At 40.0% G+C, this 17,366-nt stretch overlaps 1 long non-coding RNA gene across 1 annotated transcript; it reads right to left on the reverse strand.

The window, feature by feature from the left end:
• Positions 1-851: 851 nt before the first annotated feature.
• On the reverse strand, positions 852-17,150 carry LOC118471549 (uncharacterized). Its single transcript, XR_004848874.2, has 3 exons — positions 16,704-17,150; positions 9,643-9,798; positions 852-1,719 (listed from the first exon to the last, which is right to left on the reverse strand). It is a non-coding gene; the product is annotated as an uncharacterized LOC118471549 (long non-coding RNA).
• Between the last annotated feature and the right edge of the window lie 216 nt (positions 17,151-17,366).

The raw sequence follows: 17,366 nt of genomic DNA on the forward strand, positions 1-17,366 counted from the left end.
TTGTACATATAGGCGAGTGCAGTATTTCACTGAAGTGGACATTCCAATAAGATCCCAGATTACAGCCACAGCTACCTCCATGCTTTGATGTCTGCTGAAATAAATCTGTGCAGTAAAGACGGTAAACTCCACTGGCATCCAACGGTCAGCTCAACCTCAGATAACTTCACTTAATTGGACATTTCAGCTGTAATACCTTCACACTGAGAAAGAAGTGGAAAAAAATGTCTTATCTTGTTAGTATGACCCCCCTTTTTTTAAAGAATGTAAACAGTTTTAAACCAAATTCTTTTAGTTTTTGGTGCATGGTGACCATGTACTGTCATTTCTTTAATAGATATTTTCCTAAAAGATCACAAGGGTTTATGATAGTTTAAAAATATTTTTACCTTGTTTTTAGTGAATAAAAGCATGTTCAAATGTGTCTTTTAATTCAACAACAATCATTGATGGAGGAATGAGGGAATCTTACCATTCTGATTAATGATTTAAACCGTTCAAGTTCAGAAGCAGCAGGTCAAAACAAGCATTGTTTCTATTTCACTGAGGGTTTATCCCCTGGGGATCATGGATGTATCCTGCCATTAAATTTCCATTTGAGATATGGTACCTTCAGTGTAAAGTTGCTTTTATTTCAATGCAGGACACCAGAATGTCCAATAGAAGGAGTTTAACATGGTTGCACATGTGACATCCAAAAAATTTTTATAATCAAAGGCCTACGTTTGAATCAAACACACAATAGGCTTATGGTTGTTATCATAAGCAATGCTGAAAACCCTTTGTGAGTAAATAAATCAAATAATGAATACTAATTAATTGATTCACTCAGTTGTTCATTTGTTTGCAAACTTATGTCAAGTCAGAGTACACTGAAGTACGGAGGCCTCCTTTACAGAGTAGCCAAGTAAGAAAATAAAAGATGTAGGCACACAAATAAATAAATTGTATGACAATAATAACATACAAAATATAATAAAGTTACTGAAATAATAAATACAATAAATAGAACATTTATTATGCTTGGTGCAGGAATTTTTAATATTTGGGCCTTGACGGCATTGTGGACTACTTTTAATTGGCAATAAACCTTTGTTTTTCACCGTACAGTGGTTGTCTCCGAGTTTTTGTTACAACTGTGGAGCCGAGTTGTAACAAAATACACACCAATATTAACAATGTTAAGAGCAAGGAAATGATCAAACTAGCTTGTAGCACCTACCATAGCCATGGTGGTGAGTTACTGTGATATTGTGCTCAAACCCCATCGGAAAGCAGGACAGTGAACTTGCAGTTGAGCTTGACAGTGAATTTAATGTAATAGTTACAGTGAAGTAACAGTCATGCAGGCCAACAGTCTTATTAAATGGCTAAAGTCAACACGTATGCTGCTTTATACAGAGTTTCAGACCACTTCACATTCAGTTTTCAAACGAAATGAGGTCTGTCTATCTATCCATGCCATGTGCACAGTCAGACTGACAAAGGAGTGGGTTGATGTGCAAGGTGGCTTTGACAGTGCAAAGGGAAACCCCACAAAGAGTGAGTGCGCCAGCCCAACTGAACCCCTTTATATGTTTTTGTGAAAATTAAGACCCGATTGTTAGAGAAAATGTCAGGCAGTCAACAAAAAGAATCCAAAAATAGCAATCATCCTCCGGAAACAGGCATCCACAGCTGTAGCCATGGGGGTGACATTTCCCTCCAAAAATTGAGAACCTGTCCAAACAAAAGGCATGCGATTGCAATGTTACACAAAGGTTTTGCTATAGATGCATCTGCAAAAAAAGTACAGTGTAGGGATAGAGCTATTGTAAACCAGATTTTCACAGCATCACATTATGTCACCAAGACTGAAAGAACAGGGTAATCAACAGAGATGCTGTTAGTGGAAAAACTATATGAGAACTTTTGTTGTTTCATGCTCGGGAAGTTGTCTAAATCTGGGTCACACCTCCCTGCTGCAGCAGAATATTACAGACAAGACGTTATATGACACTATACCAAATATTAGAGGAAATCATGAGGAACGTTATAGCTGTTCTCATTACAGAAAAAAGGCAGCTGTGGTGACAAGGGATGGGAGGCGTGGGGTGCGATGCAAGAGACAGCCCTGCAACAATACAAATCAGCCACCTGGAGATGGGGGTGCTGCATTGCTGTCAGCTGTCACTTCTGCGACATCTACAGCAAATTTCACATCAGTCCGACCAGTAATTGTGGACTGTCCAACCAGCATTGCCGTCCTGAGGCCCTGCTACTAGCCATAACAGTTTTACATGCAGTAAACATGTCATTATAGGGTTTTCTGGGTTGCACTGGAGTCATGACAGAATCTGTCAAAATAAACCACCAATTAGGAAAAGAAGGATGTTTGTAGTTGCTTTATGCTGAGTCCTTTCATAATGTTCATATCAAAGCCAGTGAGTGACTGAGAAGAATCCATGTCACGTAAGAGGAATGTTCCAAATATAACCAGCCAGGACAGGGGAACACATTGGTACATTCTAATCTACACAGGCAGCTAGCCACTCAGTTAGCGTCAGTTATGCAGCCAGTCAGCCAGGAGGTCATATCGCCTGACACTATGTTCTCACTGCAGACAGATGTATTTAGTTTCTTCGGTGCAAACTGAAGCACTGACAGCTAATACTGTTCAGCTGACAGGATGTTCAAGGCACCCTGTTGAGTGTTCTAATCAATTAACAAAAGTTTTTTTTTTTCCACTGACTACATCCAGTGTTACTCACCACAGTATGTGCACCATTGAGGTTTATCAATCGTCATTTTCTGACGTACAAATCTTTAAATTGTGGAGTGATGTTGTGTCCCACTGAGAGGAGCTCCAGAACTCACTGGAATGACGACACATGTCACCTCACCTTGGAACATGCTGGGATCCCTCAGGAGAAACTAAAAAATGTTGCTCAGGAGAGGGACATCTGGAATGCCTTGCATATTGCATGCCTCCATGCACTATGGCCCAAAGAAGAAGATGGATGGAGAGTGCCATTCATTTTTTTCATAGCAGTCTTTTTCTACCAGCTTTTGTTGACAAGTTGCTAAGATTAGGTAGCTTTCCACTGCAGGAACTGGGGGAATGTGGAAGGTAGTGGGAATGTTTATGGTCCCGTTTAGTTTTTCTGTTTTCATTGTAGGATCTGTGCACGAAAACAAAAGCTGTCACTGGAAGTAACTCCAGTTCTATGAGCGCGTAGGACATGGAACATTGGAGGTTTGTTGTGTTGAGCTATTTGGTGAGTTTACATTGTTGATGCTGATGTTAGCGAGGAGAAGACTACTACTCAGCGAGGACTTTGAGAATAGCAGAAAAGTGGTGCTCATTATCTTCTCCCAACATGACTGATCAGTTTGTCCTCTTCAAGTTGAACCAATAAGCATTGAGCCTCGCGCAGCAGTTTTGCAAGACCACTTAGAAGCACCTGGTATGAAGTATGTACCTTCTTCCTCCTGAAAACGGCCCTGAAAGAGGACTGACAGAGCTCAAAACATGCACAAATGTTCAAGTTGCTTTCAAATGGCCCACATGTTGGAAAGCAACCTTTTGTTGTTGTATTACTTCTGCTGGTTGTCCTTTTTTCATATGCTATTTATTGCATGTCTGCATTTGGTCCTGTTGTTCTATTGCACCAGTGGTTATAAACTTCACAGGGTGAGGAAGACAGTTTAATGCAACTGATGCAGGCAGAACGTTACCAAAATGAGAGTTTGAAAAATATATTCAATACTGCTATGGTTAGGTTTACAGACAGTTACGTTTTTGTCAAAATTAGGGAACGGTGGCCATCAGGTTACAAAGAGAACCACTCAATTAAGGTTAGGGAATGACAAGGGACATGATTCAAAGATGTCAATAGTGAGTGTTGGTACAGCAGGGAACAGAGAACACACAGCACTGTCCTGTGTTAAAGTTTGATGTTTTTGGTCCATCTATCCCTTCCAACCTCACTATAACAATATTTATCTGCAAAACTGTAAACCTTTCACTTAACAGCCAACACCAAAGACACAACTTTAGCCATGTTTCATGCTGCAATAATGGCCAGCAAGAGGTCCTAACACTACACTGGATGTTACATCCAGAGGAGGAATAAGGTCCTGTTTACTCCATTACAGTTAACTGATAGTTGAAGTTATTCAAGTCAAAATGTTGCTGCTCCCAAACATCACACAGGCTCAGGTCTGTTGTGGAGAACTAGCTATTAATATCCCTTAATTTCACTCCTGAGACCACAGCCTAGACTCTGCAGGACGGCCAGGTAAGTAGTGCTTCTACAGCAGATGAAGTCTGCTAAAGGTGAAGGTTATTTACTGGGACCAATTGACACTTGCAGCGTCAACTGAAGACAAGTTACCTTACAGTCTGCAGGAAAAGTGGATGGTTTGGACTAGCTGTTAGCATGTCTTAATTATACTCCTGAAAGATGCTGCCAAGACCTCATTGTATGATATATTTGGGCAAAATGCGTTAAAACATTATGGCAATATTTTAATGGTAAAACTTCTGAGGACGTATTTCACACCTGTTCTACTGTATTATTGATAACGTGACACTGCCACTTACAGTAAACCCAGAATTCAAGTACTTGTAATCTTTAAATAGACAGACGGAGAAGCAGTCTGTCAGAAAGCCAAACAGTCAGCTAGCCAGGCACACTGAAGACAGTCAGCCATGCTGCCACTGAGCCAACAGAGCAGCCTCATAGCAGGGCCAATGAAACACATTTTACTGTGAAATAGGCCAATAAAATATGTGACGTGTGCTCCAGTGTAACACTTACAGTATTAAATATTTCCATAAAGGGCCAATAAACCATAGTAAACAGTGGTAGATTACTGAGAGTGAGGACTGTGTTTTTGGGCACTGCCATCGAGCATTGATTACATAAAGCTTAACTGTAACTGATGCGAATGGCAGTCGGAAATCCAAATTTAATACAGACGTGCAAATTCTGGGGCTGCTTGGGACACATAATCAAATTCAAAGATAGATATCAAGAAAGAGACAGTTTCCTCTGTTGATTATGTGTCGCTTTCGTGCTTCTTTTTTAAAGTGAAAACCAACATTAGCTCGCTGACTCGACGTTTTCCTCTACCTCTGCTTGTGTTACATTCAGCGACAGGGCCCTCGGCACACATCAATTTACGTTTCTCATCCATAAAGGAATAAGGGCATTACTGAATCAAGAGCATTCTGATTTATTGGGGGTATTTAATTCAAGGCAGCAGGAATCATTGACATGTACCCAGTGAATTCCATTACTTGGTTGGCCAATCTGGTGAAGGGCTGCAGGAAAAATAGTGTGCAGAGAGAATCCGAGTGATATAGGTATTAATTCATCCTGTGTGCTGTGCTCATCGCTCGTGCTCATTCTTGTTCTGTCATTCGCTTACTCACTTCCTTGCTCACCCTGCCAGCATGCTGACCTTGACTTTAGCACTGCTTCATACAGTGGAGGGGCTGCCAGATCATGTGTGAGTCCATTAATAACCTGGATTCTAATACAGCTAATAAAAGTAAAACATTGCTTTGCTTTGATACTTCTTAGTGTCTGCTATGTCAGGTATGTGGTTATCTGTCTCACCAACATTGAAACGAGACATTCTTGTCCCTGCTACAGAACTCCCTTATTATGTGCAAATTGCAAGAGAAATCATTTGTTACATCCCAAGCCTGAAGTGATTAATCAGTAAGGTCAGGCTAAAAACTTAACGATCAAAATGGATAATCTGCATTGTTTATTTTCCAGAAAATTACAACATCACTTTATCTGTCTTAAAAGGAGCTTTTTCCCCCAGGATGACAAGATACAAAAGAAAAAACATCCTGCTTTGTGACTATGAAATAACATTAAAATATTTCTTTTTCCAAAAAGAAAAAAAAGAGGAAAAATAATCAAAAAGCAGTCTTTACTAGTGTTTTTCAAATGCCGTAACAAGTTTAGAAATTGCCTTTAAAAAAAATTCTCTGGGCCAAAACACCTGTGAAGATGTTATTTATTCCTGCCTCTCTGTGATGTTTGTGATCAATGAGGAGAAAAAAAATTACATTTCAAATCAGAAAAGAAAGCAAGTCCATGTCCTCACACAACCAAAAGAATATTAATAAGCCAGAAAACAAATAGTGGGTGTTTTCTTGCCAAATATACCAAAAAAAAAAGAAGAATACGGACAACAATAACACAAGCCACATAAAACATAAAACACTCACAAGCTGCTAAACTATATTTCATCATATCATGACAAGCAATACAAACAAATAAAATAACCGTCACAACAAAATTAGAATAATTATATTTTAAGTGAAGATAGATGACAATAATGATATGTTACATACCTGGATTTGCAGTCCCTTTGTGTTTATGGACAAATTAGCATCGGAAGCTAAAGTCAATTGTTCATATCGTTCTTAATCCCACTGCTGACAGTTTTGTTCCAAATTTACCTGTGGACACATATTATTTCCAAGCTATTATGAAGAGGCTGTGTTTACTGTGGCCTGCTGGAAGCAGCCTGCAGGGTTCTCATGTGGCCTCTCGTGTATCCTTGATATGATTTATGAGATAATTTATGAGATGATCTGTAGTCAAAGCCAACCTCCCTGTCCCAAGTCGGTGTAACATCACAGTCTAAGATGCTTATAAAAGGTCTGGATGTAAACAGATGCTATAAATGGATTTTATCAGGGTTTGTCCTCATGTAGTGACCCATCAAAGACCGTTGCTGTGCAAATAGTCCAGCGTCCAATGTTTGGCATTTATATCATCGTGCCTGTCAGCCTTCTGTCCATATTTGCACTCCTTACAGTCATGGTCATTTAAAATGGTGGAGGAGCTCTGCGGTTGCTGATGCTGATGGATGATGCTTCATACGCAGACACCTGTTACCAAAACACACCAAAAACAAAACGTGCTGCATGCGTATATTGAGCCAGCATGCACCAGCTGTCGGACATTAGAGTCTGCGGATTGCAGAAGCAGGTTTACATTTCAGCAACCCAACACTTCGGCAGCTCCGTCCACTAATTAGTGCCTTCCTTCCCTGTTTGAATATGTGCTGAATTAGGCTGAAATTTTTCAAACTCTTTACCCTTTGCATTCATGAGTGGACATTCTAAGATTATGGTGCCAATGCTGTCAAATGTAACACCAGAAAAAAAAACAATGTCACTAATTTTCATATCATTAGCTTGTCATTTACAGGGTTCTGGATAATTACAGTGCTGTTAGGTGAACGTGCCAACCACTGCACCACCAGATTTTTACCATGTTAATGTCCATATGTTTTTTTTTCACACGCTGGAAGATATTCCATTAGAGAAATAATCAACAGCATGGTGGAGTTATTTCCACTGAAATCTGCAGTGTACTGTAGACAGTCAAAACCATGGAATCTGACTTCCAGGGTTTCATATGTAAGGAATAAATACTGTCACATCACAGGGTGGGACTTTCTGTATCACTATTCTTCTTTAGAGTTGGTTTCTGTGTCGAAAATTTTTACAGTGTACAGGCACAAGTGACCTGGTGTGCTCCAGCTGCAGTGAGCAGGAGGGTGAGTGTAAGTTGAGGCCAGGACATCACAGATCTGCACGTTCACCACCGTGAAAAATGAACATTAGTGTTTATTATCTTAGAGATATTTGCTGTTATTTTAAAAAGAAAGCCTATTACGAGGGTTAAAAAAATCTACCAAAAAAGTTACTATTCGATATTTTAAAATTCTTTACAGCATGATTGCTTATGAAAGAAGAAAAATTATGTAATTTAAGGCCTTTTAAGGAACAAAAAGAAGTCTTTTAATTTAAAAAAAAAAACAACAACTTCTAAATATGTAATTTCAATACAAGATGAGTTTCTAGGGGTTAAATTGATGACTGGAGAGAGATTTAAAGTCCAAGTTAATGTTAGGACAACACAAATGGAAAAGTTTCCTCTAAAGCTGCATATGAAAGTTGTCTAAAACTGCTGAGTCTGGTCATATTGAACATCTCTCTCCTCTCTCTTTCCTTCCCACCAACATAACACATGTTCATCAACACAACTTTAAATCAGGTTATAATTTCTTTTTAAATTAGTCACTGCTAAGAAATTTGAAAGTCAAAACTGAGCCAGTTTCCTTGATTCAACAAATTGGTTTCTAGATTTAATTCATTTACTTTTGGCTTCCAATCATACAGAGAATTATGATGAAAGAACACACTTAACTAACTGTGTGTGGAGCAAATACACATTGTGATTAATGGCTGCAGCTATTCATAAAAAAATCTCATTTCACTGTATGACAATACACAAATTGTGTCGAGGCAACACACTGAAGTGAAAAAATTCCAGACAAGCTGTTTTGTTACTGACATTTGCCAACATTTGCAATATAGGAGTGCACTGCTGCCTTTAAGTGCTGTTGTGAACACAACCAGTGGACGAGTGGACATGAACAGCCTTGCAGAGTGGAGCACACAACCAGCATAAAGGCAATTTTAAATGGTAATTGAACTGCAATGATGCAGTGCTGAGAAGGTGTAGAACACGATAACATGGTGTGTTAAGATGGCGGCCATGCATGCAGGGAATCTTAGCCAATGAATCGATTATAGCATCAATTACTTTACTGATGTGCATTTCTTCACATTAATACTGCTGCTGCATCACTGAGCTGGTTTATCTCTGCAGTAAGAAGGTGTCATTGAGCTGAATGGTGGAATGATGTCTGTGTGGGGTTACTATGGGTCTAAAATACGTTCTGTTGTGGTTGGAAAATATACTAATGCATTTACTTTCACATTTTGCTTGATTACAATTAAATGTGTGGTTGTTTATCATGTGCAGAATGTCTGTAGCTACGGTGAGAGAAAGAAGATCAAATCAGAAATCCGCTGAAAAGCCTGGAACCATCTCCCGTCCATTTTCTGTACTATCACCAGCAAACAGCATCAGATAAGTCAAGCTAAAGCATCAAGGCAAACGAAGAGCTTTGCATGTGCAACAGACAGCAAATAAAGACAGCAAGAATGAAAATATCATGCCTTTAACATGCAAAAATGAGGAAAAAATCTATTCAATTTTCACAAAAAATGCAAACAGATGCATGTAGCACATGGCCACAGTGAGAAAATGCATTTTCAGAATAAACAACAACACATATTTTCAACTACAGAAGCCCATAACAGCTTTCAGCAGCACCTGAAGGCAGGGTTAAAAGGAGAAACAATACTCTGACCTTCAATACCATCCTCACTGGTCACTCCTCCCTCCCCTTGTTTACTTCCCTGCAGTGCATAAATCACTTGAGCTGCCCAGAGCTATTCACACATGTACTTTCTAGCTCATAAAATCCTCTTTTACACTGATGTGTTGTTTATGTGTTGTTGGCAAAGCATGCTGTGAGAAATTGTTGTGTTTCATGCAGAATAAAAAAACACCCTATCTATACGCAGCAGCTGACTGCTTTCTGGTTGCATTCTCTCTTCTGATTGGTTAATGAAAGGTGAATCCCGGGTCGAGGATGACGTCGCTTTTCCCAGGGTTCCATACATCCATACATGACGAACAATATAACTCCAAAGGACGTGGAGGATAAATCCGCCTACACATGCACACAAAGCCTCAGGATATTACCTACATCTGCTACGCTTTTACGTCTCTGCACCAACGACAGCTGAGGCTGGAGGCATCATGTTTTCCGGGTGTCCATCCATCTGTCCATCCCAGTGTGATGCCTCTTGAATGGCACAAATGTCCACTGGGATCCAGGGATTAACTGATTGGTCAGAGGTCACTGTTTTTTGGTCGCAAGTCAAGAATTCATAATTAGAAATTAGAATAAAATTGCACACAAATGTCTGATAAAATTACAAATGTTAAAGGTCAAAGGTCACTTCAGTGGTCACCGTTCCATGCCATTACTCAGGAGCAGAAGGTGCACTTGTGACCGTATATCATAAACAGCCACACAGATAGGAAATATAATTCATTGTGCTGAATGAGCAGCCCATTGCTGTGGTCGAAAAGCATCTTTTGGAACCATGCAACACCATCACACTACATTACAAACAGTGGCCTACAGGAGCTTTACAACAAGGTTCATAACCACCACTAAGGAACACGGCGGAGTTATGTGATGATCGGCGTACATTTGTCCGTCTATTTGTCTGTTAGTAACATTACTCAAAAACAGGTATTGATGAAATTTTTAGGGAAGGTCAGAAATGACACAAGGATTACGTGATTAGATTTTGGCAGTGATGCAGCTTATAGTCTGGATCCATGGATTTGTTAAAGATTTCTGTATCATTGCAAGATAGTGGGACGGCGTCACTGTAACTATGACAACAAGTGAACACTACGTCAGCTGCCTGCTGACGATCACATGATTGCGATCCTACTAGAAATCGACCACTGCAGACTTATTGGGACTTATCCGTTGGAAATCATACGAGGACCAACTGATTAAATTGTGGGGTGTTTCCGACTCCCATCAATTCCCACAGCACCGCTACATATTTAGGTCACGTGATTCAGTATCTGTACATAACGTACACATGCATAACACACGTCTGTGCTCAGCACAAGGTCAGTTTTTATTAAAGATTTCATCTGTTGGAAATGATACGACGACTGAGCAGCCTTGGCAGAGTACTGCGCCCTCTGAGTGCTTCTCTTATATGGAAATGCTGTTTTTTTCTCAATGCATTGCAGAGCTATTTTCAAGTATACACACAAGATGAATTTTAATAATGTATGCATTATCAAAGAAAATGGTATCAGATTGTGACTTGATATCTAAAATGTAAAAGAAAAACTAAAAGAAAAAGTCTTCATTAGGACTTCTGAAATATGCAAATATATGCATATGCAACAAAATTTGGCAATTTTAGGATGGGCTGGCTTATATGAGAGAATTAGTTCGGATTTGATTAAAACTTTTTGGTTGCAGTAAATTTCCTCCTATTTAAACTGGCCACAGAGACATCCGTGTAGCAGCATTAAAATGCATCATATTTACTGGTGCTCCTCATCTCATTATGTAATCTTGTCAAATCCTCTTATTTGCATAAATGTCGTTAATGAAAGCACACACTCTTCTATTTTGCCAAAAGTTCAGGAATTTATCTCAAACTTGAGCAACATTTTAATGGGAACATAAATAGCAAATCTTCCAGGTTTTTGCTGCATCAAATCAAACCCAAGTCATAATTTACTTGCAGAACCCGGCTCCTGTCTCCCTCTCTCACCGTCTGTCTCTGCAAATACACTTTTCCACCTCACCTCATTAGATGTTTCATTCATGTTCTTTTCCTCTCTCTTTTATCCCACTTTTCTCTCTCTGGTCCCATTCCACACACGACACACCAGCGATAACGATGCATTTAAATTGATACCAAAACAACTACAGTATGTAACTCCAGTGATCCGTTAATGCCTACAAAACAGAGGAGCGTGTTATGATTCCGCTCCTGCTCCTGTTCCTTCTCCCTCTTTCTCCCTCTTTCTTTCTTCCTCCTTGATTTTCTGCAATCTGTTTTGACCTGTCCCTTTGGCTCCCTCTATGTCATCTCTCTCCCTCTTGTCTCTCATCCCTGTGTCTTGCTCTCCCTGCTCACCTGCCTGCACTCAGCTGATTATTGCAGGTGAATCACGTTGCAGTAATCAGCTCACCTGCCCTCAATATCACCTGCTCACTATTTAAACTCTGCTCAGTCACTCATTCCCCGTCGGACCATCGATCCTGTTACCCTCGTTGATACTGTTCCCCACCAAGCCTGCAATTTCCAGACTGCCTCAGCCCCATGGACTCTGCTGCTTTTCCCCTCCTGGATTTCCCCCCTCTTGGACTCGGTTGTTTTCTGTTGTCTGTTCATGGATTTTCCCCAGCCTGTTTTCCCCTCGGTTATCAGTTTCCCCATTTTGTGAGTATCTCTCTTTAGCTTAGTTTTGTTAAGTCGGTTCAGTTTGTAGATTTCCGTTTTTATATTCATAGAGTTTGCTGTTAGAGTTTAGTAGTTTTGGTTTGGTTCTTTCCCCCCCAGTTCAGTTCTGTGTTCCTGTATTGGTTAGTTATTTGGTGAAATAAATCTCTTTCAGTTATTCATTTGTCTGTCAGTTTCTGTGAGTCTGCGCTTGGGTTCTCTGGCTTCCCTGCGTAACAGAGCGTCACTCTGCGCCGGAATTCTGATGGCTTGAACTTATTCTTATACCTATAAAAAAATGAAAAAGGAACTTTTCTAAAAGCTCTTTTGTATGTAATGGAGAATGCCAGTGCAGCCGGTAACATTTGGCAATGCATAGTAAATTCTCCCCATATTTACATGCATTAAATCCCATGGTGCATCAGTGTCAGTTCAAGCTAAAGACCCTCCATAAACAAGTGTGTTATTGATCCAAAATGTTATCAATCAGACTTTAATAAGAGGAAATGATTGTCCTCATGTAATGTAACATCTCATAAAGCTGTCTACAGACGTTACAGTGTTCCACGCAACACTGCAGCCAGACAACATCCTCTATTGATGTTTATCTTTGGAAGCCATGTCTTGTTTGTAGTTATCAATCAGTGCCGTGGCCTATTTCATGTCATGCGTCCATTGATCAGCGAGTGGAGGGGGCATGTTCAGCCCCAGATGTGGCAGAGCAGCAGGTCGATAAAACTCACACATAGTTATGCAGCGACTATGGTAAGTTAAGTTTAATCTAAACTTTTCCTTGTCTTGTTGTTTTGTTCTCCTCTATTTGAAATGTTTTTCTCGCCGTGGTCACAGGCCTAATTTGTGAGACAAAATTCACTAAAGCTCTACATGAAAGCTGCTCACAGATTCCACGGGTGAATCTGAAATGAATTATGTTGGATTTTGGCTCAAATAGCTTCTTGACCTCCAGTCCACTTTTTGTACCTATACTTTGAAGAAAGAGTTCAACTTAAGCGACAGCCTGCAATGTCATGTGAATTCCATTCATAATAAAGAATCGCAGTTGAGGCTGTGAACAAAGTTTGCCAACAACTGCTACTGTTAATGCAAAAAAAAGAGAGGTGGACAAACTTTAAGAAAATGTGTGTTAGTATGTGTGTGCAGAGAGAGAGAGTGGGTGTCGTTCTTTGTCTAAATCAATGGGAATGTAATGAGGGAGGTTAGTTCTCCTCTATCTCTGTCTGAAATGCAGCTCGGCCTGTTTGCATGTGTTCTTGAACATGTATCTCTGCGAGCACCTTTTCAGCTTTCACATCTCAGATCAAAGAGGTCAGCAAGGAAATGTTTAGTGAGGACATTTTCGGAAAGTGGAACTATTTTTGTCCCATCCCCATTTTTAAAGGGCTGTTTGAGGATTAATGATACATGTCCAAGTGATCCATCATTTTTACACATCTCATTCTTTGTCAATGCAAGCTGCTGTGCAAACTTGCAATGCATTCTCGTAGCAATGTGTTGCATTTCAAGAGACATGGTGTCATGTTGGCATCTTATCATTTGCATAAGGGCTATTCCTTCTCAAATCACCAGATTTTTCAGAACAATTTCTGCTCAATCATTTATGAAAATTTATAGCATAAAATTTTGATATTTACAAAGATATTTGTAAAATTTTAGCTTGATAGATCAAACACATTCTGAGATTTTAGCTTTTTAACTTACTCAACTCACTTTTACCACCTTTTTTCACACATGGAAATTTAAGACTATGTTTGAAGAATAATATTTCAGGAACTATTTGATATATCAATCTGAAATTTTACAGATACCATTTTAAATATCCATAGTTTATAGCAAATCAGAGATCTTGGAATAGAAGGTCTCTGTTAATTTGAAATGGAATAACCCATAAAGTTGAGGGTTGAACTTGTTTTATGGCTCTTATCCAGGCTATTTTCTACTGATTTGATCCTGGCTTGTGTTGTATCTATCATACTCTCAAATGTACGTTGCTTTGGTATAAAAGCATCTCTTAAATGAAATTGTAGCATTGTAGTGTTCAGGAGTGTCCAGCTGTCACTCAGTGTCTCTGTAAAAGCTGTTAAGCTAAACATTATTTTCAACAATGAAGGCAGATTCAGCAGCTGCACATTTTATTTCTTCCCTAAGAGGTTAAAACTGTGATTGTAAAGCAAGTGAAAGTTCCCAAATGAGCTGCCATGTTGGTCTGGTATGAAATCCAGGAGCAGACGGCGTTCAACCAGTCAGGTGCAGCCAGGGTTGGCATGGTTGTAGGATGCTGAGGCCTGGATTGGTTTACTATAGTAATCCTAGTTCTGCATCCATCTACTGTCCATTGCTAGCAAATGGCACAACCCTCCAAACCACAGTCCATAAAATAAGGGTTGTACGGTTTGGGGTTTGCATGTTGTTTTACTTTTTTTTACAGTTGTTTACATCAATATTGATCCTCACAAGCACGAGTACAGAACATGTGTGTGTGTGTGTGTTTTGGAGGTAGAGGTCGAGATAGAGACTGATGAGGAGAAGACAGAAAAAAATCAATTCAGACTCTTCCTCCTCTTCGATTCTCGAGGCAACTCCCCTCCTCTACTCCTCTCTGCTGTCTCACCACCTCCTTCATTGCCTTCTCCAACACTCATCTTCCATATTTCTCCTCCACAACTCCTCTTTTGTTGTCACAATTCATCTTCCTCTCATTTTTCTCAGTCTCTTCCTTACCTCCTTCCATCTTACTGTTATCCCTTTCTTCTCCCCTGCCAGCTATTCGACCAGTTCTTCCTCTTAGCTTTGATCCTCCTCCTCTCCACCTCATTATAATTTCCCTCTTCCTCTTCTCTGCTCTCAACACCTTCTTGTCCTCCTTCTTTTCCCCTTTCCCTTGGTCTACCTTTCTTGACCTCTCCTTCTTTACATCTTCCTTATTTTTCTTAGTCTTTCACCCTTCATTACCATCTCTCCCTTTTCCACCTCCATCTCTCTCCTTCCTATAACTCGCCATCAAATCCTCCCCTTTTCTTTCCCATGCTAAGTTGTCTTCTTCATCTCTGTCACTCTGTCCGTCGCCTTCCTCTGTCTCTGCTATCATCATTAACATCATCCTCATTTTCTTTACTTTATGTCTCTCTCGGCATCTCCCTCACACCCTCGCACATGGCGACAAAGTGAGGTGCAAACGTGAAGCGTTTACAGATGTCCTCATTTTTATGCTGTCTCACAGAGACCACTAGAACTCCTTATAAAGAGAGGAGAAAGGACAGCTCTTCACTTCCTCCGAGGTACCTGAAAAATTCAACAAGTTTCACGACAAACTCCTGCTTCCAGTTCGACCTTGCCACAAAAACTGCAATACTGATTGCTTGTTTTAGGGAGTTAAAACAAGTAGGGTTTTTAATCCCTCTTGAACAATTGATGAAAGTGACCTCCTGTGGTTCTTTGAGCTTTTTGGGAGGCGGTAGTGTCGTCATTGTCACTTCTTTTGGATCCGACAGAGCTCATCACCCTGGTAACCAAAAAAAAAAAGGAGCGAAAAAATGAAGGAGATGCTTGTTGCAGATGTGAAACACTCTGTTCTTTTCCTAAACCTAAGCATGAAATTTTCATGCCCAAAATGAACAAACAATGAATAAAATAAGTCGGCTACATCTAAAAACACAATAGCAACAAGAAAAGCACTCAGAGAGCACAGTACGCTGCCAAGACTGCTTAGTTACTGCATCATTTCCGACGGATGAAATCTTTGAGAAAAAATTACCTTGCACTGAGCACAGGCGTGTGTTGTGGATGTGTGCGTTAATCACATGACCAAAACATGTAGCGGGCGGTGAGAATTGATGGGACTCGGGAACAACCCCACAATTTAATCAGTTGTTCCTTGTATGATGTCTGACAGATAAGTCCCGATAAGTCCACAGCGGTTGATCTGTAGTAGGATTGCAATCATGTGATCAGCAGCAGGCAGCTGATGTAATGTGTTCACTTGCTGTCATAGTTACAGTGACACTGTTCCGCTATCTCACAATGATATGGAAATCCTTAACAAACCTGTGAATCCAGTCCAAAAGCCACATCACTGCCAAAATCTAATCAGGTGGTTCTTGTATCATTTCTGACCTTCCCTGAAAATTTCATCCAAACCCGTTTTTCCATTTTTGAGTAACATTGAGCACAGACAGACAAACGTACGCCGATCGTCGCATAACTCCACCGTGTTCCTTGGCAGAGTAATGATTGACTTATGTTACTGTCAAGTGTCTGTAAATGGATTTTGTCTCTCTTTACACTATTCCATTTGCAAACACTCATATACTATATGCGGTTATAGGAGTCATTGGAAAACAGTTTATTCTGTCATTTTTTTATGAGGAGAAGCATAAAACAATGTTTATTTATTAGAAACTCGGTTAAGTTTAGGCACAAGAATTCCTTGGTTAGCTTTAGGAAATAGCACAGTCTGGTTTGATTTTACTTATGACGCTTTCGCAACACGTTCAAAGCTTCTTCTCTGGTTTCTAATTACCAGGATGACAACTCCCATCCCATCTAATATATAATTGGTTTTCTGAAAGGAGCGACAGTAACAAAATAAATGGCAAATAGGAAACACATAACACATCGCAAGTAAAAGTACTCCAGCAGAAATATGTTTCCCTCAAAACCAAATGCAGAGAGACATTAGACGGGGCTGAAATGTTACAATCCATAACAAAATACTAAACAAACACAGTATTTAAAATGCAGCCACCCTGTAACTGACCTGAAAGTTGTGCCAAGCTTCAGTTTTAAGGACAGTATTTAGATCCAAGAATCCTGAGCCATGCCCCACATCAATATTGAAGCAAACTACTCTTCTCTTCTTTTCAGGACTAAATTTAGTTCAGTGCATCGCTGGTGACCTATGAAACACTGCAGACATCAGTCATTTTACAATGAATAAAAATACCCTACAACTATACAGTCTGCAGCTCCTGCAGTGGGCTGTGAGTGTACTGATGTCTCAAATCCTATTCAGCTGAGTGCCCTTTAAATCAAGTTCAGAACATTAAAAGTGACCAGAACTGGGAGTTAGGTTGTCATGCACCAGCAGCAATGAAAGATCCCGCTGTCTCTATATTTACTCTGGCATACTCTCTATCTTTAGGCCAGCATTTTCCAAGCCTCTGTGAGCAGAGCTGCAGATCGTGGATCACCAGACACACCTCCCTGAACTATCTCATCCTCAGCAGCCAGGGAGATAAAAGCTGACTGGTGAGCAACTCCAATTGTGTGCTTTAAAAGCCATCCTAAAAGTGATATGATTCCCATGACTGTGCTGCTTGATTTCCATTAAGGGCAACCAAATGTGATTTCTGTGAAACAGGCAGAGGGTTGCATTCCTACTCTTTAAATTCTGAATGTTGGTGCACATCTGTCAGCAAAT

This window comes from Amphiprion ocellaris, chromosome 13 (genome assembly GCF_022539595.1).
Source record: "Amphiprion ocellaris isolate individual 3 ecotype Okinawa chromosome 13, ASM2253959v1, whole genome shotgun sequence".
In the NCBI taxonomy this organism is placed as follows: Eukaryota; Metazoa; Chordata; class Actinopteri; family Pomacentridae; genus Amphiprion; species Amphiprion ocellaris.